Source organism: Thermobia domestica, chromosome 9 (assembly GCF_964235325.1).
Source record: "Thermobia domestica chromosome 9, izTheDome1.hap1.1, whole genome shotgun sequence".
Taxonomy (NCBI): Eukaryota; Metazoa; Arthropoda; class Insecta; order Zygentoma; family Lepismatidae; genus Thermobia; species Thermobia domestica.
The window spans coordinates 152083590-152109509 of NC_137462.1; positions in this window are offsets into that span (position 1 = coordinate 152083590).

Consider the following 25920-nt stretch of genomic DNA (forward strand, 5'->3'; position numbering starts at 1 on the left):
GCAGGAATTTATTTCTGGGGGGGTCCAAACTCAATATGAAGGTATTTTATATTAAAGTTCCTAAAATTGCCCCTAAAATTAGGCTAAATTTACACAAAAGTCGAAATTTCGCCGGGGGAGGGTCCGGACCCCCAGGACCCACCCCCTGCGTACGTCCCTGCCTTTAAGTCGAAGTTTAGCACGCACCAGCACGCACGTGGGGATGAGGGATGGATACGAGGACCATTGCAAAAGTCATGGCAACTATTTTTTTTCTCGAAAATGGTAAAGAATTAGAAAATTCTGAAATATGCAAATGGAACGTTAGTTTATATATAAACATTACATGTAGGGAGATGGATGAACATACACACCACCATAAAGATATAGCACGAGAAAAAATTTGTCGTTCCAAAAGTGTTTCTGTCAATTGCAACTGTATACAATAGTACATTACAAACTACGTGCATTCCATGGCATCAGAAATCTCACCAGGAATCCACAAGATGGTAGGGACAAGACCACATTGCCACGTTAAATGAATCTTGTAGCTGTCATTAAAAAATCTTGAAACCATACCATGTTTCACCATGTAAACATAGTCTTGAAAGGGACATACAATATTTTTTTTCTATCTTGCAAGGAGTTGAACCATGTGTAAAATTTCTGGGACGTCTTGCTTGCTACCTGCTATCGCCCTCCCGCTGACATAAAGGGAAAACCAGTTTCTCCGCTTCCGAAACAACTGATTCTTTTGGACAAGGAGGGGAAGTGCGCCAAAATACAAGTTTTTAATGAGGAGGTTCACTGTTTGTCCACTAGAATGCAGTGCTGCATGTGTGGAGATACCTTTCTTGCTTTCAAGAAGTTGTATCATCTAAACAGTAAATAGAGAGATCGGTTTGCAAGGTTTCTTTTATGAGAGCTACAAAATTCATGTAGCGTGATAAAATGCCTTAAGGTTACTGTGCCCACCCCCTTGTCCGAGCACTTCGCCTTTTCGCCACCAGATGCTCACTTTTTCATTTAGCAATCACTGCTGGCACCTCTACTGGGAAGAAGTGAAAGATCGTACCGCTCAGTTTAAATGTGTCCAGGATATCCACAATTGAAGTGGGCGGGGAGAGGAATCCAACAGTTTTTTTTTTCCTTCGTGCACCTGCAGTCAGTCAGTAAGCCGTGTTGTTCAGCCGCAGGGCAAAATCTCAACCATTGACGGGTAACAGAAATCTTTTCTTTTTGCAGGTAGGAATAGAGTTTTTGTACGAAAAACGTGAATTAGGTTGCAAAGAGCGTCATTCGCATCGCGTTGACAAATTTTCTTTCGTCCGTTTATCACATGAAGCTCTTCTCTCTTTTTTGTTCGATTATTACCAGAATATGAGATAAAAAACCTAAATGGTTCTTTGTATACAGAAAACAAACAATACCAATATTTTCTTACATATCAGTATTATATGATTTTTTTTTTCATGAAGTGTATGATGCTTGAAAAATGGACAGAATGAATTTTGATTTTTCTATTTGTCCCTATCCTTCTGAGTAGAGAGAATGCTGTGGCGCAACTAAAGGGCCTGCAGGGCCCGCAACATTGAGAGGCCCAGAACAGAAAGAGGCCCATTTCAGTTTCGAAGTTAAACTTTATAATGTTAGGATGTTAAAAATTATGTGATGTTTCAACTATATATCATTTTTACCTGTGAAGACGGTAACACCTGAGCGATTATTTAGTAAATTAAATGCCAACAAAACTTATACTGACCAGCGAAAACATTATGACCACTCGCTACTTTTTGAACGAAATTATCGGGCTGAGATAAGAGCTACAAGGCATATAACAACCGCGCGCCAAACACGACAAGAATCTCACTCGATTAGTCAGTGTGGTGCTTGTGCCTTGAATGGGGGAGGACGACGATATATCAGGGTGACTAAATGGCTGGGACGTGGAGTATACTTTGCGCCCGTAGATTTAGCGCCCACATATAATATCGTGTACTTAGCGCCCAGAAAATATTTGATGCTTATCAGTGTGCTAGGGTTGACCAAAGAGAGAACTAGTTTATATGTATAAATGTAATTTCGTACTCATATCTATCCCCATCCCCTCTCTTTTCACGACTAAAGAACAAGGAGTTTTCACTTGAAAGATCCTGCTATTCTTGCTGCACAATTGTCATGTCACTTTTAAAACCCCTTAGGCAAGTTGAAAGAAATGTGTTCTTTTCTTCCTCTCCTGTTCACCACCGTCAGCTCTAACCACACGGACGGATGTAGAAGGCAGTGGCTCTAACACTCTGACTTTTCATGTACATCTGTAATTACGTACAATTTAATTACGACTTAAGAGCATTACCATATCACCTATGAGATTTTCATATGTGGATGTGAATTCATGTGCTAGTGTTATTTTAAAATTTATATAGTTTTAAATAATAATAATTACACGCACCTTAATGCAAATACTACGAGTACTGCATCAAAAACAGCAATTATTTATGCACATTACATAACTTCATTTCCTATCGTAAATACAGGGTGTCAGAGGGCAAAATTCAACTGCCAAAATTTGGTGGGTAATTCTTTATATCAAATGAAAATAAAACGTTCTAATAAACATGTGTCATAAAACGACTCCTTTCAGTGTTATAAGCCGCCCTAAACGCAATCAATTACATTTTCAACCCTAGTTTGAAAATAATGGAAAATATCGCAAGTAATTAAAGAAATCCGGCAAGAACTAGTATTTCCACTATCTAAATATCCATAAGGATACACTTTTAACCCTAGGACTACCAGGTGAGTCCATTGCACTCGTACGCCTACTTTCTTTAATAATTACTAAGGCTTAGTAAGTATTGAGATTCTATGACATTTCCCTGGTTGTGTTCTTGTGTTGTGTTATTTAAGTTTTTTTTTTTTTTTCATTTCCGTGAGTCAAGTGATAGTTTTTAAAATTTATAGCATTGGGTACCGAGTGGGTCCATTAAACTCCAGCCTTAATGCAGAAATATGAGGATGGATTCAGTATAGATTGAGATTGTGGCTCGTAGCGGAGTTAACGTTCTGATAATCTTCTAACTGTTCTAATGAAGTCAGATATAACATATTGCAACTTTATATGTTATTATGTAGTTTGATTGATTTAATTATTTGCAATTTTGCTTATTTTAGTAGCAGCTTTTCTTTATTTATTCACTTATATAAGTCTCTTGTCAGAAGCGTAATTGTTGCTTTTGTCTATCAAACTGTATTAATTTTCCATTGTATGCAGTTGCGTATTCAGTGGCAGTTTCCGGGGATCTGGACTCCCAAGCCCCAACATTTTTAAAAGTTGCTAGAATAAAACCTAAATTTGCGCTTTCAGTCTCCATATTGACAAAAACAAAAAGGTTTCCGGAGTAGGACATTGACCCCCCCCCTCAATAGAAATCGTGGCTTTGCCACTGATTGTATGTAAAGTTTTGTTTATTATTAGTGTGTTTTGACTATTGCACGTGGTATATTAACAGATCACTAACGTCACTGTTGATGGTAGAGGAGGAATATTTTTGGTAAATCAATAAACGATAAAGAAATTGATTCCCGACAGACGATAAGATATTAGCAGACTTATATACAAATGCAACTGAAGTTTCTTGTTCAAGTACCGATATTGAAATGAGACGTTGAGTAGTTTTCTTAACCAGAGGATTGGTTAGAAGTTTGAAGCGTAGCACCTATAGCTAATGCAAAAGGCAAAACTCCGGAGAAAAGCGATCCTACAAGAGCTGCCTTATGTTTTGATGCCAACTTCGGCGCTATTAGAATACCTGATGACGAATTGTTCCTAATTCGTGAAGTTGCAGATTCTTCACACACTGCAATATAATTTTATTCTTATATATAATATGACTGTAGACGAACAACTTCTCATTTTTTGGGTGCGCTGTCTCTTTTGTCAATATATACCCATTAAGATCAGCCATTTTACAATTGCAAAACACAATGCACAACTATATCCTGAAGTGGTCACTTCTAGAGCGGAGGAAAATACTCAAAGTTATCATATATTACAACACAACAAAATCAGTCGTTCACACTAACAATCATATGGTTCGCCGTTACACCACAAAACAATGAACAAAATGGCCTATGACAGTATTTTACATAACTGATGTAAGTGGACTCAACACTTATGGTATTGTGTCATCAAAGCGTAATTTCAAACGAGAAACAAACATTAAAAAGTTTGAAATGCCGTAAATTCTTCATTTCGTCTGGTTAGCAGTTCGCCAACGTTGAGAAGAAATCACGGAGAATAGAAGCTTCCCAGTATACTGAAGAGGAACAGCCTAAAAAAAAGTCTCTCCAGCAAAGAGGGAACACAAAACAAGAACTTTCTGCCGCAAATGCAAGCTATATGAATGTACTGACATGTAATATTTTCCAAATGTAACACTCCGATTTTGATAAAATTTGGCAGGTAGATATTACACATGAAATAAACATACGTGTTTTTTTCTTTTCTGGGGAAAACTGTTTTAAGGGGTAAAAGCCCCCACCCAAAATTTGGAGAAATTTGAGGCCGGAAAGAGAAGAAGAAGTTAGTCGAAGTGAATGAAATTGTTCACAGATATTATAAACGTTAAATGATGGAATATGTGTTTCGTACTTTCCCGGGAAAAATGGTTGGGTGGGGCACAGACCCCTTCAAACCTTTGATCTCGAAATATCAAAAGCGCTAATAACAGTACGTTAAACATGCCTAAAGGACATGAAGAATTGTAAGGAAATTTTGGGTAGGGACAATATAGAAAAAAATAAATGAACACTTCTTTCTTATTTCCTGCAGAAAAAAATGTTTTTAGGGGCAAAAGTCTCCACCGAAAATTTTGAAATTCACGACCGAAAGGCATGAAGAAGTAGACCGGAATGAACGAAATTGTGTGCATATATTGTAGACGTAAAATGACAGAATATTGTGTCGCATTTTTCTGGAAAATATGGTTGGGTGGGGTACAGACCCCTTCAAACATTTAATCACGATTTATCAAAGTGTTCATTAGTATAGTGAAAAGTACCTAAAAGGACATGGAGAATTGTAACGAAACTGTGTTTAGAGACAATACGCAAAAAAATATACGAATACGTGTTTTTAGTTTCTGCGGAAAAACTGTGGTGTGACTAAAGTCCCTCCGAAAAAAAAAAAGTAATTATTACCGCAGAAGCGCAGGTAGTTTTCATAGGAAAATACGACACGTATTCTTTCATTTTACGTCTACAACATTTGTGGACATTTTCATTTATTACAGTATATTTCTTTCTGGGCTCGTGGAGTTGAATTTCGTATTTTTAGGAGGGGGGCCCTTTGTCACACTTTTGTTTTTATGCACAAAATCAAAAACACGTAATCATTTCTTTTCTTTTCTTTTCTTTTCTTTTCTTTTCTTTTCTTTTCTTTTCTTTTCTTTTCTTTTCTTTTCTTTCTTTCTTTCTTTCTTTATTTTTGCGTACTGTTCCTACACAAACTATCGTTGCAATTATGTCCAACCGTTTTTCCCAGGAAAATACGAAACATCTATTCCTTCGTTTTACGTTTATAGCATCTGTGCACAATATTATTCACTTCGGTTCACTTCTTGCCTTTCGGGACCCAAATTTCAAAATTTTGGGTGGGGGCTTTTGCCCCCTAAAACTGTTTTTCCGCTAAAAAGAAAAAAACATGCATTCGTTTATTTCATGTGTAATATCTATCTGCTAAATTTTATCAAAATCGGAGTGTTACACTTGGGAAGTGTTACATGTGAGAACAGCAGAATTGTATGAGAAGAGTCTTTGGGAAATTATACTGTAACTCGTTATAATCCAATAAAAGAATTACCTGTGAATAATTAATTTATAAATTTTGTTACGCAGAAATAAATTTCCTTCTTGCAAATTTTAATATTATATTTCTGAATAGTGTTTTACTTCATAATAAAACGTTCCTTTTGCGAAAAAAGAAAAGGTTTGTATTTAGTTTTACGTTCCATGGTTTTGCCGGGTCGGCTAAGGAAGACTTGAATTTACTGATTATAGTGGAAACCGAACCACTTTGGTTACTCAATGCTCTCCCACCAGGAATCGAACCTTGAACCTCATACGCCAAAGGCTTGCGTGCTTGCCACTAGACCAGCGGGGAGAGATAAAACAAACAAATATTGGAAAAATAAATTAAATTCACAACCAGACGTGGCTAGCGGGGGAAGTCGTAAGCCAAAGCTTTCCAGACAAGTCACACGAACACGAAGTACATACTGCAGCAGTTGGGATTGGCGAATTTTTACAGGGAGAATGAGAAAGTCCGATTTCTATGGAATGGTGGACGATTTGTTTTCCTTCTCTCTGACAAGAGTCAGAAGGGATGGATTACTTACAGCAAATCGTACCAGAAGAAACTGAAGAATTCCTAATTTATTTTGATCAACATTACGTATCAGGTAGTCTCTGGAAAAAAATGAAATGAAATGAAATCTTTAAGTTTTACGTCCCACGGTTATGCCGGTTAGGCTAAAGGAGACGGTGATGATGAGTAATGAATGAAATGGTGGAATGAAGAAAGTGGGAGGAAACGGGAGAACCCCGAGAAAACCCACGCACACGGTGTTTGTCCACCACAAAGTTCACTTGGCGGGGGCTGGGATCGAACCCGGGACCCCAAGCACCAGAGGTGAACGCTCTACCACTGAGCCACCGCGGCCCCAGGTAGTCTCTGGAGTATGCGACTTTCATCTTATGGTGATCTTACGATTCGATTTCTTTGCTAGCCTCTTTTGTTTCCTCGCAACATACCCGTTCATATAGCAACATTACAGAAAGAGACACGAACGAGTAAATTTACAGAAGCTTCGAATTTGAAATTCCAAAAGGTTGAACCTGTTCATCCTTCCTTGTGGATGGACATTGCAAAAGGATGAGGCCATGGTGTCAACTGCATCGAACAAGAGTAGCGAGATGAATTACCGAAGAAGAGAGTAAAATGGAAGACGATTAACCTTCAAAGGCGCTTGTTCAACGTAGTGATGGATTATTCTCAAGGAAACACCATACTCGTTCAATATCTGATTGGAATTGATTACTGCATAAGGCTGTAACTTTAGGGTATAATGTGTACAATAAGGTTCGTAGAGCGATTAACTTATTGGTTTGTAAAGTAACATTCTTTTTATTAGAGAATGTTACGTTGTTTTTCAGTGCTTGTAGTGTATGATATCAATTGCTTAACTATATACATTTATATTACGCATAAAGTTGTGAAATATGTATCAGACTTAATGCGGCTAGCTTGTTAGATGTTTTTTTTCTGAAACTGTGTAATACCATATGATAATTTGACTTTTTCTTTTTTGGTATCGAAACCGATGTTGTTATATAGTCAGAGTTACCATATGTCAGGTTTTTACCGGGACAGTCCCGGTTTGAAAGCTCTTGAAATGAAATGAAATCTTTGAATTTTACATCCCACGATTAAGGAGATAGGAGTAGGATAGAGAAGACGGTGATTGTGAGAATGAATGAAATGGTGGAATGAAGAAAGTGAGAGAAAACGAGAGAACTCCGAGTTTATCCATGCACGCAGCGTCTGACTACCACAAAGCCCATTTGACGCAAGATGGGATAAAACCAGGGATCCCATGAACCAGATATGAGTGTTTCTACCACTGAACCACCGTGACCTCCATGAAGACTCTTATCCCGGTGTTTCGCCAGTTTACATTTTGTCCCGGTTCTCAGTTGTGAGAATATGTTCACCGTTTTTTGTATGCCTTATCCTCATTGCGGTATTCTAGATTACGTCTGTTTTACATAGTTGTCACATTAAAAGCTAAATATGTAACCTTAGTTTATAGTACATTTAAATATTATAGAGCATTGCATACCACGGAGTACAGTTACATACATGCATATATATATATATATATATATATATATATATATATATATATATATATTTCTGCGTTTCACCCTTTCCTCCGGAGGTTATGATTCATTGAATCGTCATAATCAGTGCTATTGGCTGGTCTCTCTGTCTCTCTTTTCCTCTTCATAACAGTTTTACTTAGTGGACGCTAAGTACACGGAACATGGGTGTAAGAAAATAACAGGAATTAACGACCTGTGGAAAGAGTGGTAAAATGAACTGGACATCCCTGATTGTGAGATAAAATCAATATAAAATTCCTTCTGTGAGCCAGAAACACTGGGCGCTAAGTCTACGGGCGCTACATGCACGGAACCGGCTGGGAGCCTCATTTCGGAAACAGCGCGACTTGTCGAGTTTTCGCGATCTGCAGTGCTTATGTATTTCAAAGATGGGAAAAGGACAGTGAAACCAGCGTCGAACCAAACAACAAAAAGTGGGGCGACTACATCTCATTAAAAATGTCGTAGACTCTCGAGGTTGGTACAGAAGAATAGACGAAAACTATAGAATAATAATAATAATAATAATAATAATAATAATAATAATAATAATAATAATAATAATAATAATAATAATAATAATAATAATAATAATAATGTGCTTTTTTTGCATATGAGCAAGTTGTGACTCAGTGATAGAACATAGAAAGTCAAAACTGTTCTCTGTAAATTTTACGTGACTCATGGATGTGGATAGAGGGGGTCCGTTAACATTTTTGCGGGGAGGCCCATTCGTCCTTACTTACGCTACTGAGAGGTAAGGTAAAATAATAACACCAATATATACATATATATAAACTCCTGGCGCAACAGTCCCTTGTGATCTGAGTCTGCAGCGGGCTTATGTTAGTGGTCAGCACAACTACACCTAACGTAGCCGGCTGTCTAGATTGAAGTCCGCTATCTTTTAGTTTCCCAACTTTTCTCTCGATGTTTGGTCAACACAGCAATGTTTGAGTGCCACACCGGGAATTAAACCCTGGACGACGCACACCGTATCACTTTTGCTAATCTTTTGGTAAAATTCAGGTTAGGGTGGTACTGAGTTATTTTTGGAATATGCCATTTCTCATAAGGTAAAGTTCAAAAGTATTGTGACATAATTAAAAAGCTCATTATCAACCACGTATTCTTGCCTCTAATATCACTAAAAGTTTTCGAGATATGTGTCAAAAATGGTTGAAACACTTGAAGTTAGTTTAGTAACTTGAAGAAGATAGTGGCCTTATACATACACAATTGCTCCAATTTTTATTTTTATTCTTCTCTCTCGTAAAGAAATACAAAATCATAATTTCAACCATTTTGGTACATTTTTCATAATTTGAAGGGCGAACAGCCGGTTTCTTTCCTTACGTTTTGAACTTGGGATTTATATTCTTCTTGTCACTTATCGTGAAAGTCATATAATGACATAGGTCCCAAAGCTAGAATATATTATGCGACAGAGGTAATGACAATTTCATCTCTAAGATCTATTAAATTTGACATTTATTGAACGATAGCGGTTTTATAATACGAATAAATTTTTCGCAATAAGGTGCATATAGTGGTCGTAAGAAATGACAAAAGCTACCATTGACCTTTATAGTTTGACTGATGCTTTTTCGATCATGGTCTTCCCCTTAAATTTTTTAAAGGACAGTATCATTTTAATTATCTTGGCCTAATTTCCTAAAGCCTCTCATTCGTACGCTAAAAGAAAGATTTCTATTTTTTATGTATAAGAATTCAGGGAATGCAAATTTATTCAAAATTCGTTTACAATTAAAGTCGGCTAAACAGATATTCCTTTGAGATTTCTGTATTTTGAAAACAAATTCACGATTTCAGTTCTTTGTCTTTACTTGTTTCCATGTTTTTTTTTATTTTTTTATATCAATACTGTATGATCAATTTCAAGAATTATTTTAGTTCCCCGGTACATCCATTTATAACAAGCTCCAAATACTGCTACAATTTTAATGTGGTTTCAGGAGAATCTGCATATCTCATCCTTTTGTTACTCTCTATATATTCATCTACTATGTAAACAAACATCAGTGAAACAAAGAGGCTGAGAGCTAACACGTGCTCCGTGAGGAACGTTGTCATTCCTTTTACTGACATATCTAGAGAGTCTAGTGTTGCCACGAGACAAGACGAGATTTCTGGCTGTGTCGTCTCGTCTCATATCGAATGGTTTTGTCTCGTCTCGTGGCAACACCAGAAAGGCTGAGGCCCACAAAAAGAGCTGTTATACCAAGTGGTTAAAATTACAACTTTTAACCAAGTTTTGTTTGGTAGCACAACACACAACACGACTGCAATCTTCCAGCAACGGCTGCTTAGATTCGACTGAACCAGTAATTACTTCGATAGGAACATTTGTCAATACCGTCAGTACAGTCGAAAGGCAAGATTTCCCCATTTATTCTGATATCCTTTTTTCAGAACCCCTGGCGCCACTTCAACAAATAAGGAGGCCTATGTAACTTTCCCATTTAAAAAATGGTTTAGCTTCGAATAACATCATAAAACAATAAAAAAGATAAATTTTGTTGTCAAATCAGCATCTTTTCAAAACTCAGTATCGAGAAAGGCTGACACGTTTCTGTCTTGGTTCGGAACGAGAAAGACAATGAAACAATAGTTAGTTACTGATAAAATTGCCACTTCTACTTGTACTTCTATAACAGGATTTTTATACGTAGATATCTCCACCAGCCCCCGGAATAAAATCTTCTGAAACACTGATCTCAATGAACGCTTTACATTTGTATTTGAATCTGGAGCACTATCACAAAATAATTAAACTTGAATCGATTGAAAAATGGAAGTGAAAGCTGTTTGTAAGAATCATTTTTAAAAAATTCTTTAGGTATTCCCTGTTCTTTGTAGGATTTGAAACATTGAATCATTTGGATCATTTGAAATAATAAAAGAAGGTATACATTTCGAAGGCAAATAATTTATTCCGAGTTAATAAATTTTTAAGCAAATTCAGAAACTGTGTTTGTATTTTTCGAGACACGAGACGAGACATTTCACAAAAAGTTTCGTATTGTATCGTGTCTCGCTTCAAAGAGTCGAGTCCCGTCTCGTTGGAACACTAAGAGTCTTACGCATTCTCTTTCCAAGAAAGTGAAACTTGAAAAGCACATTCAGTCAATTGTTATCATAGAATATACTATGGGCATAGCCACTGATGTGTAGAAGGTGACACAGGCGGAATTTGTTCTTATGGAGCCCTTGGCGAGTTGGAGCCGTGGGGCTCTATTATTTGGATTGGGAACATTGGTTCAAAAATATTTTACATTTAGCATACATATATACACACATATATATATACATACACACACACACACACACACACACACGTACATGTGTGTCACATATACTTTAATTAATGTGTGGACCTGTGGACAAGGTATAGTTCGCCCGCCCAAAAAACCGCCTCTGGGGGGTGGGTTCGAAGCGCACTCCTGAAACATAGAATTATGCTAATCGTAATTTTCTGAGATAGACTACCCCCCGAGGAATAAGTAAATAAATAAATAAATAAAAATAGTTTCGTAATGTTTATCTTCCGTATACGAGTAATTGAAAACCTTGGAGTAACTGTTGCTCTGTATTTTCATGGGCTTGCAACCGTCAGAATGAATATCCTGGCTGCTTTCCCAGCTACCCATTCAGCATGCAATAGATACATGCAATAACAATCAAATCCCACACAAACTACTTTACCCATCAAATATTTTAACATGGAAAATTCTTTTACGCAACGTATTTCGTTTGTTTAAAATGGAATAGACCTAAATACAACTTTTTTTTAATGTTCTTCTGGAAATTCGATAGCGAGATCGCTCACATCAAAAAATGAGATAATTAGTGCTCTGACAATCTGGTAGAAATACAACATGCCATATATACACATTACTGTGATTACATTGCTATTTATTCAATGATTATTTTGCTTAGAGCTTTCTTACTCTCCAGGGTACACTTCAAGGGTATATAATTACTCTTCACTTATGTCGCGAAAAAATATTCAGCTTGCAAATTTATTTCGAGAACTTCTCATTCCCTAATACATGTTTATTCTCTGAATTTGTACGTACAGCCGACAAACTTACATAGAATCTCAACAGAGTTCAAATGTGAGGTGTCTGCTGGGAAGCACAGGTCAGTTGTATGGGAAAGGCTTTTAGAGTGCAATTCTAGGAACACTGTGGGCTTTTAGAGTGTAATTCTAGGAACGCTGTAGGGGGCCATCCCGCTCCACCTGAGACCAAAAAAAAAAATCTGGAGGCACACAACTAGTTCACACTGGCTATAAACAAGTTCTGGCGCAACAAAGTTCTGAATGAAATATATATACTATTCCATTTTCCGAACAATAACATTTACCGATGACCTGTTAGCCCCTCCACCACAGCCACCATGAAAACAAATTCAATCGGAATTTGTCCAGCTCGTTTGATCACGAATAATTATCGTTTGATCCCAACGCATACTGATGTATTACACACAATTTGACTAGAGCTTGTTAGCCCTTGATAATCGACATGTATCATTCCATAGATATTTCAATCGTAAATAGGTAAGCAAAGTTTGCTTAGTTTCTGGTAGCAAGTATGGAAAATAGTTTACTGTTTATTTAAAAATGGAGACCTCCAACAATGAAACTAACCACAATATGAGAAATCGACATGTACCTCTCTAGATATCTGAATTGTAAATATGACAAGTTTGGTCAGCTTCTGGTAAAAAGTGTGGAAAATAAAGTGAATCGTTTATTTTACAATGGTAGTCTCCAACAACGTAACTAAAACAATATGTGAAATCGACATGAACCATAGGATAGATATTTCAATCTTACATAGGTACGCAAAGTTTGGTCAGTTTCTGGTAGAAAGTATGACAGATAAAGTTTATTGTTTATTTAACAATGGTGGCCTCTAACAATGCAACTAACAACCACAAGTGAAATCGACAAGTACCATTTCATAGATATCTAAATCGTAAAGGAGTGTGCTAAGTTTGGTTAATCTGTGGTAAAAAGTATGGCAGATAAAGTTGATTGTTTATTTAACAATGGAGAAATCCAACAATTATTTATTGAACAATTGTGGCCTTAAACGATAAAACTAACAATAATATGTGAAATCGACAAGTACCATTCCCTAGATATCTCAGTGGTAATCCGATTGGTGTGCCAAGTTTGGTCAGTTTCTGGTACAAAATATAGCAAATAAAGTTGATTCTTTATTTAACAATGGTGGCCACCAACAATGAAACTAAGAACAATATGTGAAATCAACACGTACTATTTCCTACATATTTCAATCTTAAATGGGTGTGCAAAGTTTGGTTAGTCTGTGGTAGAAAGGGGGAGTATGGCAGATAAAGTTGATCGTTTATTTCACAATGTAGAAATCCAAGGATTGTGTATTTAACAATGGTGGTCTTCAACAATGAAGCTAACAACAATATGAGAAATCGACACATATCTTTCCCTAGATATTTCAATCTTAAATGAGTCTGTAAGGTTTGGTCAGTTTCTGCTAGAAAGTATGGCATATAAAGTTGATTCTTTATTTAATAATGGTGGCCTCTAACAATGAAATTAACAACAATAAGTGAAATCGACACGTACTGTTCCATAGATGTCTCAATTGTAAATGAGTGCGCCAAATTTGGTTAGTTGTGGTAGAAAGAGTGTAAGATAAAGTTGATTGTTTAGGTAACAATTTAGCAATTCAACGATTGTTTATTTAACAATGGTGGCCTTCAACAATGAAAGAACAACATTATGTGAAATCGACACATACCATTTCATAGATATCTCAATCGTTCATGAGTGTGCAAAGTTTGCTTAGTTTGTGGTAGAAAGTATGGCAGATAAAGTTGATCGTTTATTTAACAATAGAGAAATCCAACAAATGTTTATTTAACAATGGTGATCTTTACAATGAAACTAACAACAATATGAGAAATCGACACATATGTTTCCCTAGATATTTCAATCTTAAATGTGTGTGCAAGGTTTGGCCAATTTCTGGTAGAAAGTATGGCACATATAGTTGATTGTTCATTTAACAAACCTGGTCTCTAACAATGAAACTAACAACAATAAGTGAAATCGACACGTACCGTTCCATAGATATCTCAATCCTAAATGAGTGTGCCAAGTTCGGTTAGTTTGTGGTTGAAAGTGTGGCAGATAAAGTTGATTGTTTATTTAACCATGGGGAAATCCAACGATTGTTTATTTAATATTGGTGGCCTCGAACAGTGAAACTAAAAACAATATGTGAAATCGACTAGTAGATATCTCTGTGCAAATCCGATGGGTGTGCCAAATTTGGTCAGTTTGTTTTAGAAAGTATAGCAGATAAAGTTGATTGTTTATTTAAGAATAGTGGCCTTCAACAATGAAACTAACAACAATATGTGGAATCCACACGTACCATTCCCTAGATACTGCAATCTTAAATGGGTGTGCAAAGTTTCTTCATTTTCTCGTAGAAAGTACGAAAGATAAAGTTGATTGTTTACTTAACAACGGTGGCCTTCAACAATGAAACTAACAACAATATGTGAAATCGGCACGAACCATTCCATTGATATCTCAATCGTAAATGAGTGTGCCACGTTTGGTTAGTTTCTGGTAGAAAATATGGCAGACAAAAGTTGACTGTATACTTAACATTGGAGAAATCCAACGATTCTGTATTTAAAAATGGTGGCCATCAATAATGAAACTAACAACAACATGTGAAATCGACACATAGCATTCCGTAGATATTTCAACTTTCAAGGGGTATGCAAAATTTGGTCAGTTTCTGGTAGAAAGTATGGCAGATATAGTTGATTGTTTATTTAAAAATGGCGGTCTCTAACAATAAAACTAACAACAATAAATGAAATCGACACGTACCATTCCATAGATATCTCAATCGTAAATAAGTATGCCACGTTTGGTTAGTTTGTAATAAAAAGTATGGCAGATAAAGTTGATAGTTTATTTAATAATGGAGAAATCCAACGATTGTTTTAAAATGGTGGCCTCGAACACTGAAACTAACAACATGTGAAATCGATTGGTACCATTCAGTAGATATATCTGTGGTAATCCGATGGGTGTGCCAAGTTTGATCAGTTTGTGTTAGAAAGTGTGTTAGATAAAGTTGACTGTTTACTTAACAATGTAAGCCTTCAGTACTGAAACTAACAAGGATATCTGAAATCGACACGTACTATTCTTTAGATATCTCAATCTTAAATGGATGTATAAAGTTTGGTCAGTTTGTGGTAGAAAGTACGGCAGAAAAAGTTGATTCTTTACTTAAAATTGTGTCCTCTAACAATGAAACTAACAACAATATGTGAAATCGACCCATACCATTCCATAGATATCTCAATCGTAAATGATTGTGCAAGTTTGGTTAGTTTGTGGAAGAAAGTGTGGCAGAAAAACTTGATTGTTTATTTAACAATGGTGGCATCTAACAATCAAAGAACAATATGTGAAATCGACACGTACCATTCCCTAAATATTTCAATCTTAAATGCGTGTGCAAAGTTTGGATAGTTTCTGGTAGAACGTGTGGCAGACAAAGTTGATTGCTTTTTAAAAATGGTGGCCTCTAAGAATGAAAGTAACAACAATAAGTGAAATCGGCACGTACCGTTTCATCGACATCTCAATCGTAAATGATTGTGCAAGTTTGGTCAGTTTGTGGTAGAAAATATGGCAGATAAAGTTGATTGTTGTTTAATAATGAAGAAATCCAACGATTATGTATTTAACAATAGTGTCTTACAACAATGAAACTAACAACAATATGTGAAATCGACACATAGCATTCCGTAGATATTTCAACTTTAAATAAGTGTGCAAAGTTTGGTCAGTTTCTGGTAGAACGTATGGCCATTAATGTTGATTGTTTGTTTAACAATGGTGGCCTCTAACAATGAAACAAACAACAATATGTGAAATCGACACGTACCATTCCCTAGATACTTCAATCTTAAATGCGTGTGCAAAGTTTGGTCAGTTTCTGGTAGAAAGTGTGGCAGATAAAGTTGATTATTTTTTAAAAATGGTGGCCTCTAAGAATGAAACTAACAACAATAAGTGAAATCGGCACGTACCGTTCCATCGACATCTCAATCGTAAATGATTGTGCAAGTTTGGTCAGTTTGTGGTAGAAAGTATGGCAGATAAAGTTGATTGTTTTTTTTAATAATGGAGAAATCCAACGATTGTTTAACAATGGTGGCCTCGAAGAATGAAGCTAACAACAATATGAGAAATTGATTGGTACCATTCAGTATATATCTCTGTGGTAATCCGATGGGTGCGCCAAGTTTGGTCAGTTTGTGTTAGAAAGTATGGCAGATGAAGATGATCGTTTATTTAACAATGTAGAAATCCAACGCTTGTGTATTTAACAATGATGGTCTTGAACAATGAAACTAACAACAATATGAGAAACCGACACATATATTTCCCTAGATATTTCAATCTTAAATGAGTGTGCAAGGTTTTGTCAGTTTCTGGTAGAAAGTGTGGCAGATAAAGTTGATTCTTTATTTAACAATGATGTCCTCTAACAATGAAACTAACAACAATAAGTGAAATAGACACGTACGGTTCCATAGATGTCTCAATTGTAAATGAGTATGCCAAGTTTGGTTAGTTTGTAGTATAAAGTATGGCAGATAAAGTTAATTGTTTATTTAACAATGGAAAAATCCAGCAATTGTTTGTTTAACAATGGTTTCCTCGAACAATGAAACCTGTCGAACATTCGACAGGTACCATTCGCTAGATGTATCTGTGCTAATCGGATGGGTGTGCCAAGTTTGGTCAGTTAGTTTTAGAAAGTGTGGCACATAAAGTTGATTGTTTATTTAACAATGGTGGTCTTCAACAATGAAACCAACAACAATATGTGAAATCGACACGTACCATTCCCTAGATATTTCAATCTTAAATGGGTGTGTAAAGTTTGGTCAATTTCTGGTAAAAAGTACGGCAGATAAAGTTGATTCTTTACTTAACAATGGTGGCCTCTAACAATGAAACTAATAACAATAAGTGAAATCGACACGTACCATTCCCTAGATTTTGTAACGTCCATTAACCAGATTATATCCGTTTTTGCTTAATTTTTGAATTGTTCATTTTATTTTTGATTGTTTTAATTTTATTAGTTGCATATGTTAACATTGGTGACGGTGGCGCCATCTACCGTTTTAGACACAAACTATTTGGACGTAATGAATAACCTTAAGATGTCACAGGTACGGGTTTCTGCCCTGTACTATTGAGTACTGTTGCAATTGACAGTAAAACACGTTTGAAACGACAATTTCTTTTCGTCTTTTTTCTTGTGCTTTATCTTTATAGTAGTGTGTATGTTCATCCATCTCCCTACATGTAATGTTTCTATGAACTAACCTTCCATTTGCATATTTCAGAATTTTTTTTATTCATTACCATTTTCGAGAAAATTAATAGTTGCCATGACTTCTGCAATGGTCCTCGTATATGAAAGAATGACATGTGAAAATAATCTAAAAACGACCGATATTAGGCTCTAATCCATAGTTTTCGGGATCTCTGAGATGAATAGTGATATTCCAGATGCCATTTAAGTTCAAGTTCAATATCCATCGGTATAGGGGTGAGGGGCGGAGATGAGAAACGATGACATGTAAAATTAATCTAAAACGATCGATATTACTGTCCAATCTTTAATTTTCAGGGTCGCTGACATGAATAGTGACACTCCCCGACACCATTTAAGTCCAAGTTTAACCCACATCGGCATGGGGGTACAAAAGAGGTGTCATTACGGAATGTTTTCATTCACTTTCATTGAAATGGTTATCCAAAGGGGAAGTGTTGCTAATATTTTCAATATATTTCTCTCACTCCCACCCCTCCGTGCGAAAAATGTCTAGTTTCTTATACAATAATAAAGCAGTTTTGTCTGTGCATGGTACATAGAAACAAGGAATAGCAATTAGTTCCATTTAATTCCACTTCATGTCGCAACAAATTGTCTGAAGAACCCTAAGAACAAATCGCAGTGGTAAATGTAATAGTATTTTGCCTCTTGATGTAGCGAATGTTTCCTCACAATGTTTCACAGCATCAAAAGATGACTTCTTCTTCTTCTTCTTTTCACTGAACTAGCATAATGAAGATTAATCTACGCTGGAGCTTGTCTTCTCCCCTTCCCGTCAATCCCCGCGCCAGATCCAACACAATACTTGACTGCATCGGCCTTCCATGTCACCTGTCGGCCGACCCGCCGTGGATTCATTTATCATCGGACCTGGCAGAACGGACAGACGGACCTGCTGTGGTCTGGCTCATACAATACAACTTCTTCACATGTTTTCTTTTCTAACGTCGTTCTCTTTAAAAAAATAATAATAATAAAGCTACAACGGTATGCGATTATTTATTGAAGTGTAATGATACTGTGTGTATATAGAGGCATATGTGATTTATGTGACCATAAACATGTTCCAGAAACTGAGGAAGACCAAAATACTTCTTTCTGACAAGGAAAAGAAAAAGAAAGTGTTATTGGTGTTTAACTTACTTTATCTCAACGCGAGATTTTGTGTATAACAAGTTCATATAATTATCTATTTGCAGAATACAAGCTTATTGTTTTTATGTTGGTGTATCTAATCCTTATTATAACGCAAAAATATATCAGTCTGAAACAGAGTCACACCTATGTATGGTACATCGGGTCAGGACCCTCCCCCCCAAAAAAAAAACCCTTCCTAACTCAACATACATTTGTACATTTTTCAATAAAAAAAAATTATACTTGTTTAACAGGAAAATTATTGATGTGGCATGAAAATCTGAACATTCCCTTCATCTGTACTTTTTCCCTTATAAAAACAATCTATCACTTTTCCCTGAAAATGTATGTGGAAGTATTTTACAATTAACTTACTTATCGTATTTTCAGGTGCAGAATAATATCCGTTCAACACAACTTAGACGTAGTAGCTTTAAGTATTGGACCTTCCAAAGCTTAGGGATCTATTGAGCAACAAATAATTTCCAGTCGAATAAAAATTATACGCGATGAGTTTATTGGACTCACGTTGGTCGTTTAGGGGTTTAAACAAAACAAAACAAAACAAAAATAAAAAAATAAAAAAAAGAAAAGAAAGAAAGAAAAAAAGACTAATATGGTTTTTACAGAAACATCACTTCAAACAACATGCCTAGGAAAGTAAGGAATAGGCATACATCAATGCATAAGCTCTCATGCTCACATAGTCCCCAGCTAATATTGTCCTGGCGCAGCAGCTATCCGTTTGTGTTTGGATAAAACAGGCATTTCAGACTGGGGCAAAGCCGAAGACGTTGCTTGTTGTTATTTACTTTACTTAGTTCTTTATTTTCAAATGTATTTTGCATAAGAACACTTCTAATAAATCAATGGACTGTGAAGTAAAAATGGCGGAGATACTCAAAACCTTTAACTTCGGTGATAACTAATTAAAACATTTTGATGTCGTTAGGTGTTTAGTCAGTGTTGAAATAAACACACCTCCGGATAATGTTGGCATTCCGGTATTCACTCAAAAGCCAAGTAAGGAATAGAAGTAGCAAACTCTGGGCAGAAAAATCACCATTTGTAGCAAAGAAATATCGACTTTTTGACTACTGATCATCAGTGATTCCACGGATCACTGGTTACCTTATTCGCTTACGTCATGTTTTTTGTCAAATTTACCCGTGTCCGCATCTCGCTCCTCAGACCTGGACACACCTGGATAGACCTGTTGATCTGGACAGGTCCGATGATCCGAAAACAGCGTAAATATCAGCTTTACTTCATTACTACAGAATGGAAACTGATCCAGTCTCCAATTAAAATTATTCTATATTACTATTATGAAACCATATATGTGTTTGCTATATTTAAATTCTGAATAACATATGTCTGGTAACCGTACAGGGTGTATGGTAAGTTGTAATATAAAAAGTATGATACTGTTTTCAATTCAATTGCCTGCATTGCCTTGTCTTGACTGAGTGTTGAGACCAAAGTCTGGCTCTGATTCATTTACCTAACGTAGCTACAAGGAATTACTAAGCCCGTAGAATAGACAATGGCGGCTCTCGACGGAAGTCACATTGGTAAAAATTAAAGTTTAATGAGAAGCTAAGGGAAGAAGTTTTCCTATTGCCCTAATTGTTGTATATGTAAATATTCTGTCCTTAATTTGTAACAATAAAAGTTTTACTTAAACCTATTTGAATTTCCTCCAGAGCCGCCACTGAGGCCAGGGTAGAGTAACCCTTTTTCCTGTCTAGGCTTGACTACGAGACGAGACACAATTTCATGACGGGATAAGAGACGAAACAGCTCTTTCAATAAAATCAGATACTCTTTCCGGCACGAGACATTATTTTCATAATACTTTTACGAGACGAAGCAGTATGAACTTCTCTTCTCTTGTTGGTAACCCTAATCCTGTGATTCGAGAAAGTAAAATAGAAATAGGAAAGACTCGAATTAAAGGTTAGATTACGAATTAGAATTGAGAATACCCAGTGGCGCTGATTTCTATAAAACATTAGGGGAAAATTTAGCATGCGAGTTTCGTTGTCAGATATATTTAACAGAACACAAATGAGGATTTTAATAGATATTCTACAAATACGGGGGCCCGATCTTTTAGCCCCCCTCCCCGCAGGATCGGCAACATATCCAGTGGCGGATCTAGAATGTAAAAACTGGGGGGAGCCAGAACTTCCCCAGGTATATCATATGATAAGTATATCATGAGTCTACTATAAACTTTCGAAAATTTATAAATAATAGCATAGGTTATTTAGTATTTTTGTCACTTAAAAAAAGTTGGAGGCCTACCCCCCCCAGTCCCGGGCTAGATCCGCCACTGCCCATATACATGTATACAAGAACAGTAATTATACCTTGGTTAAACAGATATTCACTAGCACATGCCGATTAATCTCTTTCCAATACAAGCCACTCCAATTTTTTTAGTGTCAATTCTTCATAACAGACCAGTAATAAATAATAAAATTATTGTAAATCTAGAGATACATCAGTGTTTAATAAAATACAAAATAGCAAAAAGCCGCTATATCTTTTAATAGTTAAAAAGGAATTGCTTTTTTTTTTATTTATTTAATCAAGACCAAAAGGTAATTTGATATATTTAGCCTGAGAAGATAGCTCTTTAGTTTACCTGTGCTTTTACATGTTTCATTATGTAACGATCTGTCAAAGGGTCTCTGTTTTGAGTGCAATTTAATCCGATGTTTCCAATAATAAAGAAAGAGAGAAAAAGGGGGATTATTTAGAAGAAGAATAAAAAAAAAAGTGCGTTGATGCTCTTTCAATGGCCTGTTGCTTTCAACAGCCGGGTCGGATGCTGGTTGAAATACAGTTTACAAAAGGCCTTCCCTTTTGAAGCGCCAGTTTCATGGACAATAGGAAGAGCCCCGGCGGATCAAAACCTTTGTGTTAAGCTCATTAAAATGCCAAATGCCAGGCCTACCCCATAGGGCTACACTAATGAGACCACAAATGGACGAGGCGAAGCGGCAAAGGTGCCTGACAATAGGCACATACAGGAGAGAGGGGAGATGGGATGAGGTGGGGAATGTTGATGATGTGATGTTTGTGGGTGGGGGAATTCTGCTTCAGGTGAAAGAGAAAGTATATCGTTACCTTGCCAGAGATTAATAATGACACAAACTTTCTGATGAAAGTATACGTTTTACAAAATGTTAATGGTTCACAAACTATTGACCGTGTGTCCTTAAGAGCTTATTCGTGGCTAAATGGTTAGTATACGTACCTTCTTCAAGGGAGACTTGGCTTCTATTTCTCGCATATCAGGTTAAGCTGTACGTCCATGTCTTCTATATGGAAAGGGCGCCCGAAGGGGGGCAGGAGCCCCTGCCTCCTGGCTCACGAAAATGAATACGTAATATAGCAAACCACGTATATTAAATAGCAGACGTAGTATAGCAACCATGGAGATGGTACCCCCTAGACATTTTTTTTTCAGGCGTCGCTGCGTAGCCTTGGTGTTAAAAAGGTACGCAAAAGTCTGAAGCAACCTGCCAATCAATCCTTAAATAAACTTGTTGGCACTGGCGCAAATAGAGGGCTGTCACCAGGGCAGTAACCAGCACGGTTCTATTTGCGTGATGCGTGGTCAGCACACCGATTTTATCGCTGTTAGTTTAGTGTTTCAAATGAAATTGTAATACTCCTGGATAAAAGTTATCACGCTTGTGTGATATGAACCACATCAACTTCCAATCTCTGGTTGGAAGTTGCCAAGTTACATGGTAATACTATAGTGTACTGTTTTTACAAGATGTTAAATATTGATTTTAGCTGGATAGGAACCTCTGTATTAACTGTTAAACGATGTCGTGTTCTGCAAGTAGACGTCTATAAGGTGTTAGTTTGGGTCCCAACTTCCTTGCAATTCAATGACTTCGAAACAGTTCTTAGGTTCTCTTCGATTGAAACAGCTTCCTTTTTAGTTAGCGCAGTTCTACGATGAAACATCCGAGATTCCTTCGTGAAAACTGAGCTAAGCTTTGGCCCAATGCAACGGAGTCGCCACCCTCGCTCAAATGGCTTAGGGAAAATGAAACTTAGAAGATGAACAGATTCTAGGGGACATGAGAGTTAACGTTTGTGAAAGTATGAATAGTGTAGTACCAAAGTATATAAAGAATGTATTAATGAGTTACATTAATATACAATATCTAATTATAATAGGCTGTAATTAAAACTCAAATAACATAATTTCGATTAAATCTGTTTATCATCAATGATACAGATACAAATTCTATCGACAAAATTAAGAATTTAATTGGAATCTTGTCCGTATTTATTATCATGTATCCTTCTTCTGAACAGTAAGGAGAACGGACTTTCACAGACTCAGTTAGATACAGATTAAAAATGTTAAATACTCTTATATTTTCTTCGATTTGCAAGAAAACCATTAATGCTTTAAACGCAGGTATGTTTCGGAAGCAAAGGAAGTACGCGGTTATTACTGTTATTCACTATTCTTCATTTGACCGATCCTTATATATATTTTCTTATTTTTTTATATTAGTAACTTCTTATTCTTCTTTACTTAATAACACAATTACCATTTTATCAATACATTCATAATAACTCATTCAGCAAATAATTCATTTTCCTTTATGCGTTAATAAATACCAAATCATATTTTATTATTTTTAAATAACATATACCGACGTACATATACTTCGAAGCTTCCATATCTACCACTTTAAGCAAACCTTATCTACTTTGAGTCAATTGGTCCGTAAATTGTACAGTAATCATTAAGTTTAAAGATATTCCAATTCTGTTTCAGCATGCTCCGATAGACAATTATATATTAGTAAATAAATAATATTGCATAATTTATTAGAGAACTTCTAAATTAACATTTCAAATAGTTGTAGAATTTAACAGTACACATGAAATTTGGAATTACTTGATTATTTTTTTTTATATTCTGGAATAAATCATTTGGAAGATAATATGGTGGCAAAAGATGATAGGGGAGAGAGAAGAATCTCTCCCGAATAGTTTAAACTTTAGCAATTCATTTTATTAATTATTCCTTCCTTCTCAATAAAATTTTATAATTATTTACTGTTTTACCTGATTATATTATTTCAATCTTTCAAACTCGGCTTTCGATACTATATTTTAATTCGATACTATGGTTAATACTATATTTTCCAAAAATATGCACCAACTTCTAAATCACTAAGTTAATACACGTATATATCTTTTTTTTTCGTTTCGAAAACAATTTATTATTTTTCTGTAATTTCAATTTTAACATCTTGAGATGCAGATCAAAACCCAATTGTAATCCAAATTTAAAATTCTGGGATACGGATTAAAATCCAAATTGTAGTTCACGAACATCTAGTAATGCGCTAGGTACAGGTATATTTTAGTGGCGCATTACAGACTCCCGCTTGTCCAAATAAAAATTTTATCGTGAGAGAAAATTTTTCTGAAATTCAATTTCCCAAATTTTAATTTCCTGAATACGGTTAGATGTTTGTAATCCTCATCAACTAATCCATTTGTCATTGGTTTCACCTTACAATTTTCTTAATAATCTTCTGTCTTTTAGTTTTCTCTCGCTGAATCATATTTACTTAGAAGTCTCTGCTTCTCTTCCTCCGTACAATTGTATAATTTTAGATTTCTAAAATTTTGCGTTCCGATATTGGAATGATTTAACGTTTCTAATACTGCACAGTTTCGTAATACTTTAGTAATGTGGTAAGGTCCAACATATGAGGGTAAATATTTAGCAGCTTCATTCTTTATTGCTGAAGACAAATGATGAGTCCGTTTCATGACTAAATCTCCTTCTTTCAAAATAATAGCTCGAGGATTCTTATTACAAAGTGAGGACGTTGGTTTCGGTAATACTGGGTTATGAATCATTAATATTCTATCAATGGAATCCATGGGATATAATTCCGTAGGCCAATTGTAAGATGTTTTAAACGAATCTATTGACGAATATGACAAAAATAATTCAGCCGGTATTTGATTTGTAGTAGTATCCATTGAGTAATTTAGTAAGTCTTGAATCCATTTTAATTTTCTACTCCACTGATATTGTTGATCAGCACAATAAGCCCGAATTAATCTGTTAAGGTCTCTATGTTTCCTTTCAACGATTCCATTTCCTCGAGGATTATATGGTGAAGTTGGATTATGCCTTATTTTGTGCTCCTTACAGAAATTTTTCCACTTAGCGGACAGGAACTGTGGACCTTGATCACTAACGATAATATTAGGGTATGGCAAAATATGAAAGTACTGTTTCTCTAATATTCGTATTATTTCATTAACACTAGCATGACGTAAGGGGTAAAAAGTAACAAATCTAGAATATACATCCACCACCGAGAGAATGAAATGATAACCATAACTGTTTGGTAACTTTCCTTCCAAATCTATACATAACTTTTCATGTATATAATTTGCTGTTATGTGGAATTTTTCCAAAGATATTTTCCGGTTTGAGTGTTTAGTGGCCGCACATTGTAAACAATTTCTTATACATGTTATGATATCCTTCTTAAGAGTACGCCAATGAAATAAAGCTCTACAAAATGCCAGACATTTCTTCTGCCCAAAATGTCCCTTTTCATGTATTCTTTGCACTAGTTTTGTGGCCATAGTTTTGGGTATTACCAACAACCAGCTTCCTTTTTTAACATTTTTAACAAATATCACTGAATTATGCAGTTTTATATATGAATAATTTTGATCTTGTTCTAACTTTCTTTTTAACTTTTGGCAATATGAATCACTATCTTGAGCTTTCTTTATTTCCTCATATTTAAAGAGATTCGGATCATCTTTGAAAATAAAATAACCATAAATTTGGAAAATATCATAAGATGAACACCTATCTTTTGTATTAGTAGGGGAATTGCTAACTTCGCAGTCCTTGACCCCCATATCAACAGACCGCGGTACTAGTTTCCCGGTATCGACTGTATAGAAGCGGTGTTCGGAGTTACTGCTTCAGATGTTACAGTAGTTCCAACAGACACATTATTCCGATTCATCATATTTGAACGACTGGATACTCCTGATGGTCGACAATTACAGTCCTTCCAATAGTAAGGGTTATTTTGATACCATGTAGGCGGTGGACAATATCCAGGAAATTTCCAAGATCTTCGCCTATATCCATTTCTAAAGTTCCATCGGTTTTTAACAGTTTCATTACCAGGTGACATAGGATTATGATTCACTAAATTTACCATTGATTCGGAATTGGATAATTCAGTCTGGACCCCAAAATCCGCTTTTGATTTTCTTACAAAATTTACTTGTCTAGGGAACTGCCTCCGATAGTTGACTCTAGAATCCATTGTACTAGTCCCCATATTTGATTCAT